This window comes from Medicago sativa, chromosome 5, assembly GCF_051527215.1.
Source record: "Medicago sativa cultivar Bolivia chromosome 5, Bolivia_mono, whole genome shotgun sequence".
NCBI classification, from domain to species: Eukaryota; Viridiplantae; Streptophyta; class Magnoliopsida; order Fabales; family Fabaceae; genus Medicago; species Medicago sativa.
Genome location: NC_140753.1, coordinates 35,035,533 through 35,043,430, shown reverse-complemented (window position 1 = coordinate 35,043,430; position 7,898 = coordinate 35,035,533). Strand labels below are relative to the sequence as shown.

At 44.2% G+C, this 7,898-nt stretch overlaps 1 pseudogene; it reads right to left on the bottom strand.

Moving 5' to 3' along the window:
• Window positions 1-2,916: 2,916 nt before the first annotated feature.
• LOC146922009 (uncharacterized) lies at window positions 2,917-6,176 on the bottom strand (annotated as a pseudogene).
• Between the last annotated feature and the right edge of the window lie 1,722 nt (window positions 6,177-7,898).

Genomic DNA, 7,898 nt, shown 5'->3' with positions numbered 1-7,898 from the left:
GAAAGGCCATGGGGAAGAGATAACATTGAGAGCATGTGGAGGCACATGAATCTTATCAGCATAAATTTGACATTTGTGGCATCTCTTGGCATGTCTGTAGCAGTCACGCTCCATAGTTATCCAGTAATAGCCGGCTCTTAACAGTTTTCTTAACATGGTGTGACCCGTAGCATGAGTTCCAAAAGTACCGTCATGTACATCATGCATCAACTTCTCAGCTTCTTGTTCATCAACACATCTCAACAAGACCATGTCATAATTCCTCTTGCATAGGATTTCTCCGTCCAGAAGGAATCTACTAGCCCATCTTCTCAGAGTCTTTTTATCCCTATTGGAGGCACCAGATGGATATTCGTGACTCCGCAAGAACTGTTTGATATTGTAATACCAAGGCTTTCCATCATTCACATCTTCATCCGCCTGATCTGGAATATTTTCAACAACAAATACATGAGCGGGTCTATCAAGACGCTGTACTTTGATTACGAGCACGTCATTCCAGTGATTCACACGAAACATGGAAGACAAAGTAGCAAGAGCATCAGCCATCTAGTTTTTATCCCGAGGGATGTGGTGCAGCTCAACCTTTGTAAAGTATGACAACAGACGTCTTGCATAGTCGCGGTAAGGGATCAGCTTCTCATGATGAGTTTCTCATTCACCTTTTATCTGATTAATGACAAGTGCAAAATCTCCATAGATGTCGAGGTGTTTAATCCTCAGATCCAGGGCTTCTTCAATGCCCAAGATGCATGCTTCATACTCAGCTATGTTGTTGGTACATTCAAAAGTTATTCGTGCAGTGAAAGGAATGTGGTGCCCTTGCGGAGTTACAATAATGGCCCCAATTCCTTTACCATAAGCATTGACAGCACCATCAAAGACTAATCCCCACTTGCTATTGGGATCCGGTCCCTCATTGATCAATGGTTCTTCACAATCTTTTGCTTTCAGATACATAATCTCTTCATCAGGGAAATCAAACTTAATCGGCCGATAATCATCAAGAGGTTGACAAGCAAGATGCTCAGCAAGGATACTTCCTTTGATTGCTTTTTGAGCCTTGTACGCAATGTCATATTCACATAACAACATTTGCCAACGTGCAATCTTTCCAGTAACTGCGGGCTTCTCAAAGATGTACTTGATTGGTTCCATTCGGGATATCAACCAAGTTGTATGATTCACCATGTAATGACGCAGGCGTTTGGCAGCCCAAGCTAAAGCACAACAAGTCTTTTCAAGCATTGTATACCGAGTCTCACAGTCGGTGAATTTCTTACTCAGATAGTAGATGGCATGTTCTTTCTTTCCAGTCTCGTCTTGTTGACCGAGAACACAACCCACAGATCATCCAGCACTGACAGGTACATAATCAAAGGCCTTCCTTCCACTGGAGGGACAAGGATAGGAGGTTCTAATAGGTATTATTTGATGCTATGAAAAGCTTCCTGGCATTCATCATTCCATACAACAGGCTGATTCTTTCTGAGCAATTTGAAAATTGGGCCGCAAGTAGTAGTCATGTGAGATATAAATCTTGAAATGTAATTCAGGCATCCGAGGAAGCCTCTGACCTGCTTTTCAGTTTGAGGGGCCGGCATCTCTCCGATGGCTCGGACTTTGTCAGGATCAACTTCGATGCCTCTTTGACTGACAATGAAGCCTAGCAACTTTCCAGATCTTACACCGAATGTACACTTGTTAGGATTCAACCGCAACTTGTACTTTCTCAATCTTTCAAACATCTTTTTCAAATACACAACGTGCTGCTCTTCATCACTTGATTTCACAATCATGTCATCAACATATACTTCAATTTCTTTGTGCATCATATCATGAAACAGAGTAGTCATCCCTCTTTGATAGGTAGCACCAGCATTTATCAAGCCGAACGACATTACTTTATAACAGAACGTTCCCCATGGAGTGATGAAAGACTTCTTTTCTCTATCTTCAGGTGACATCCGTATCTGGTTATAGCCAGAGAATCCGTCCATAAAGGAGAACACTTTGGACTGAGCAGTACTGTCAACAAGCACATCAATATGAGGCAATGGGAAGTTATCTTTTGGACTGGCTTCATTCAGATCTCTGTAATCAACACACATTCAAACTTTCCCATCTTTCTTTGGTACTGGTACGATGTTGGCAATCCACTCAGGATATTCAACTGTCATGAGGAAACCCGCATCAATTTGCTTTTGTACCTCAGCCTTGATCTTAAGAGCCATGTCTGGACGGGATCTTCTCAGTTTCTGCTTGACAGGAGGGCACTCAGGTCTTGTCGGTATCCGGTGCTCCACAATCTTAGGATCTAGACCCGGCATATCTTCATAGGACCATGCAAAGACATCTGGATAATCACGGAGAAGCTGAGTGATCTTCCTTTTCACCTCTGGCTCAAGTGCAGCACCGATCTTGATCTCTCGCCTGTTCTCTTCAGTACCCAGGTTGACAAGCTCAATCTCTTCCTGGTGAGGCTGAATGGCTTTTCTTTCTTGCTCAAGCAGTCGAGTGATCTCATACGGTATCTATTCATCATCATCCTCATCTTCAGCTTCACATACAGGGGATTCAAAATTTGGAGGAACCGTAGGGTCACTGTGTTCAACGGGTTTATTATGGTTCAATCTGCATAATGTTTGGGATGATTTTAGAAAAACACTTTTTATGCAGATTTTTGAAATTAATAAGCAAATAAAGATGTTTTGGTTTTTTCTGGCATTACCATTATTTCCAAGAAAAAGGCACTAAAAAAGTAAAAAAACAAAGAGTCGCGGAAAAAACAACAATTTTTATTGATAACGGCAATGCCGAAACAAACATGCCCTTACAAAGACATCACTTTCGCCTTGGGCAGAGCGAAAGGATTGTTATTTTGAAAATAAAGAAAAACATGAGCAACAAGACACATTACGCGGAAGCATGCATGACTAAAGGAATATCAATGGCCTCCCAATTTCTTGCAATGCCTTCTGGTACAACAAATGCAGGCACATAACCACTCCCAGCAGCATCTTCGGTAATAGCATTGATAATCCCAGCACTGTAGAAAGATCCTGTTGAAACACCTGAGGTCGGGGAGAACCCGAGGCCCTCTCTGCGCTTATTCTCCAGAACCTGTATCACTTTGCCCCATCCGGCAGCTTGCCCTTCCTGAACAGCTTTCTGAGCGTCTTTCAATGAAGCCATAGTAGTGCCGGCCCTCCGAGGCTCCGCACCTTCAACAGTCAAGCCCTGAAACGACGTCCCTTCAACGGATCCTGCTTCAACACAAGAGAAAGATGACACTTGGCTAACCAGATATGCCTCTTCGCCATGTACAGTGACAAGCTTACCATTCTTCACAAACTTGAGCTTTTGGTGTAGAGTAGAAGTCACTGCCCCAGCATCATGAATCCACGGCCTTCCAAGGAGGCAACTGTAAGAAGCATTGATGTCCATGACCTAGAAAGTGATTTGAAATGTCTCAGGGCCAATGGTGATTGGCAGATCTACTTCCCCGAGAACATCTTTGCGAGATCCGTCAAAAGCCTTAACCAGATAGCTGCTTCCCCATAGAGAAATCCCATGATGACTTAGTTGTCTCAGTGTAGACTCAGGCATTATGTTTAAGGATGATCCAGTGTCCACCAACACGTTGGATATCATGTCACACTTGCAGTGCACTGAGATGTGTAATGCTAAATTGTGGCGTCTTCCTGCTTCGGGGAGTTCATCATCACTAAACCACAAGTTATTATAAGCAGTAATGTTACCCACTATTCCATCGAACTGATCCACGGAGACTTCATGATCAACGTAGGCCTGTTCTAATACTTTCATCAACACTTTCCTGTGGGCCTCTGAGCTTAGGAGCAAAGACAAGATGGATATTTTTGACGGGGTTTGCAGCAACTGGTCTACAATCTTATAATCGCTCTTTTTGATGAGCCTCAAAATCTTGTCCAAATTGGACTCTTCAATAGACTGGCTTGATGGGCTAATGTTCTTATCAACAGGAGGAGCAATTGGTGGGATTACTGTGGCAGCAGGTGTAACAACCCTCTTTTGGAACAGAGGTGGACGGACCCTCCCACTTCTCAGAGTTGTAGTTTCTTCAGCAATATTACTAACCGTGGCTGGGGATACCAGAGGCACTTCCACCCCATTCTCAATCATAGTTGCATCATACTTGAAATGGATTGCTTTAGGAGAGGCATAGGACACAGGGCCAGGTAGCCTGATTACCAAGGGTTCGACATTCTTTGTCTGAAGCACACTCCCAGCAGGAGAATCATGAAACACTGGCACAATCATACAAACATCACTAACAACCAAATACTTATTGTCCATCAGGCTCTGTATATCATTTTGCACTGCATGACAACCCATAGAGTTCTGAAGACACTCTGAACAGGAAGCATGATCGTGATTGAACAAGGAAGCTTGACAGAGTTTGACATGTAGCGGTACCAGAGGAGTAGCAACATTATGGACATCTAAAGCGGGGACCTCTTGGGGAAGCTGAGCTCCCTCGAAAGCCTCAATCAAATTAACAGCAGCATGGTTCAGAAGTGGATTGTCAAGAACATGCGGAACACTATTTTCAAAAGTCAATCGTCCCCTGTCTATCAGATCCTTCACAACATACTTCAAAGCATAGCAACCCTCGACATCATGGCCTTGAGCGCCTTGTGGAATTCACATGTGAGATCTTGTCGGAACCTGGGAGGTAATGGCGTAGGCGGAGGCTTTCCTGGCCTGGTGACGCAATGCCCTTTAGCAAGTAGAGTTGGGAGCAGATCAGCATACCGCATTGGTATTGGTGGAAAATAAGTCCTGGGTCGAGGTCCCTGTTGTTGCGGCTGTGGCTGTTGAGCAGGAGGCTGCGGTTGTACCTGCTGAGCAATGGCATTAACGTGCACTGGTTGTTGACCCGGTGGCAGAGGATATTGCTGGTAGAATGGTGGGAAGAAAGGATTATGAGAGTACTGTATATATTGGTAAGGCAGAAGTGACTGAGCAGCATTAATAGGAGCGACAGTAGCTGAAGACTGGTTACCAGATACCATCCCTACTTCAGATTCTTTCTTCTTATGGTGGCCATTACTGTTCTTCTTTGGTGCACTAGCTGAGGACTCACCCTTTTCAAAGACAATAATACCTTCTCTGACAGCCTCCTCTAGACGAGTTCCCATGGCAACCATGTCGGAGAAGTTGTTTGGTGCTGAGACTATCATCCTTTCCTTATATTCCTTCTTCAGGGTCTTCAGGAATGTCTGTGTCAATTCTTCCTCATCAAGCCGAGGAGAAACACGGGCAGCTGCCCCTCTCCACCTCTGAGCATATTCACGGAAGGTTTCATCTGTTTTCTGAGAAAGAGACTTAAGAGAGTCCCTATTTGGCTTCAGCCGGGTATTGAACTCATAATGACTTTCAAAAGCAGCAGCGAGTTCTTCAAAAGTATGGATATTGTCTTTACTCAAACCAGTGTACCAGTCTGCCGCATCTTCTGCCAGGCTGTCCTGGAAACAGTGTATCATTAGGGCATCCTTATCTGCGTAGTTGGCCATCTTTCGAACATACCGGATGACATGGTTATGTGGACAAGAAGATCCATTGTACTTATCGAAATCTGGCACTTTGAACTTCTTAGGAACCTCAAACTGGGATACCAGGCATAAATCACGAGCCTTAGCAGAAACACCATTCCCACGGTCAGCTTTGACCTCACGGAGCTCTCCAGCTAGCTCTCTCAATTGTTCTCTCATAGCCTCCATTATAGGGTCTTGTCCTCGCGGAGTATCAACATCGATTACCTGTCGCACAGTGTGCACAACAGGCTCGGTAACAATAGTAGTCACTTGAGGCATAGAAGTATTTGCAGGAGTACAAGTCGTTGTAGGAAGAGGTCCCTGATTAGAAACACCAGAGATACTGGCAGCAGTATTAGGGGCGTAGAAGGCTGAGAGTCCATAAGGGCGTCCATTGGGCATAGCAAATCGAGCATCAGAAGTCACTGTAGACACTGGGATAGATGGAATCATTTCAGCAGTAACCGGAACAGATGTGGCTGGTTGTTCTTGTGCAGCCATCAGAGCAGACATAATGTCGTGGGCCTTAGCCAAGTCTTCTTGCATAGTAGCCAGTTCGGCGCGGAGCTGAGCATTCTCTTCTTCAATATTAGCCATGTTTCTTCTCTTATGCAATCTGGTCTGATGAATTCTATCTGGTTGGTAAACCTTGCGAGCACGAGCCACCTTTCAGACTGCGGCGGAAAAACCAGGAGGCAATGAGCACGAGGGATGTTTTTTGTGACCAATGAATGCATATGATGCATGAGATGTGTTAATGCATATGGAAAAGACTCTTTTTGTGTTATCGAAAGGTTATAGACAAATTAGAAATTCGTAAACACTACTAAACAACTGGAACATCATAACCAAACAAAACATGCGAACATCACAATGTTTTACAAGATAATTCCCTTTGAAATGATAAGCCAAGGGATAGACTTTGAAATGTAAAGTAACAACAATTGGAAATAACAACAAGAAATAGCAATCCTCAAGCATAGGAAGTGGAAGGGTCATCCTCAGGCTCAGACTCAGACTCATAGCTGCAATATCGGGCATAGAAGTCACGGGCACCCCTAGCCCTCTTGGAATCCCTTATAAGCAACCTATCCTTTTCTTCGATTTCTTTTCTGGCCTTGGCTAATTCCCTCTTCAATGTCACAACCTCATGAGTCTTCTGCTCGCCTTTCCCATCCAAGGTCATAATCAAGTTCTCAGCCTCATAATATCTAGTCCTCCACTGATGTTTCTCTCGGCTTTCCATAGCTAGATGCTCCTGATACATCTCCTGAGTAGGTAGGGGTAGAGGCAAAGGCATGGTTGGAATAGATGCAGACACATATCTCATAGTGGGGTAAGGCATGCCAATCTCTTCGGCTTGGTTTATTACCCATCGAGTATAAGCCTCATGAGCAATACTGGATCTCACACCCATATGCTTCACATCTTTCTTCCGAAGCTTGGACCAAGCCTCTATGAAATCCTCTCTTATTCCCGTAGGAGCATTAGAGTAATGGAAGAAGTAAGGAGAAGTAGCAAGATAGATAGGTTTCTCTTTCATCGGGAAACCAAATTGTCTCAAGGTGAGTTCCGGGTTATAGTTGATTCCACCCCGGGTGCCAAGAAGAGGTACGTTAAGAAACTTTCCACCACCGAAGATAATCTCTTTGACCTTAGAAGCCGGAGTGAGCCAAACCACTTCATTAGGAGTGAGAGCCATGATCCTCTGTGAAATAGTGCAATTCTCAGGATTGTCATGAAAACACTTTGGAAGGTGCGAAATAAACCACCTATAGAGGAGAGGTATACAGCAGAGAATGTATCCACGACCCTTGCCAGATCAATCGTGAATGGCATGATATGTGTCAGCTAGCAAAGTAGGAACCGAATTCTTGGAGCGGAAGATCACAATAGCATTCATATCCACGAAGTCATCAAGGTGTGGAAAAAGGATAAGCCCATAGATGAGTAGTGCAAGAATAGCCTCAAGAGTGTCCTGACAAGTAGTTTTGAGATTGGTTTTCTCAAGTAGATACTTCGAAGTGAACCCTTGGATGTGAGCCTTAGTGACAAGATTCTTGGAGACATCGGAGGTCTTGAGATAGAGATCACGGGCAATATCCAAAGGCATAGGAGGATGCTCAAGACCCGTGAAAGGGGTTCCCTTGGCTATAGGTAAACCTGTCAAGGAAGAATAAGCATCTAGAGTCGGTACCAACTGAAAGTTAGGAAAAGTGAAGCACCGATATTTCCGATCATAGAATTGCACTAGAGTGTGCACAAGCTTTTCATCCACATTAGTCCGGAGAAGAGTATGTAAATCCCCATAACGGTGTC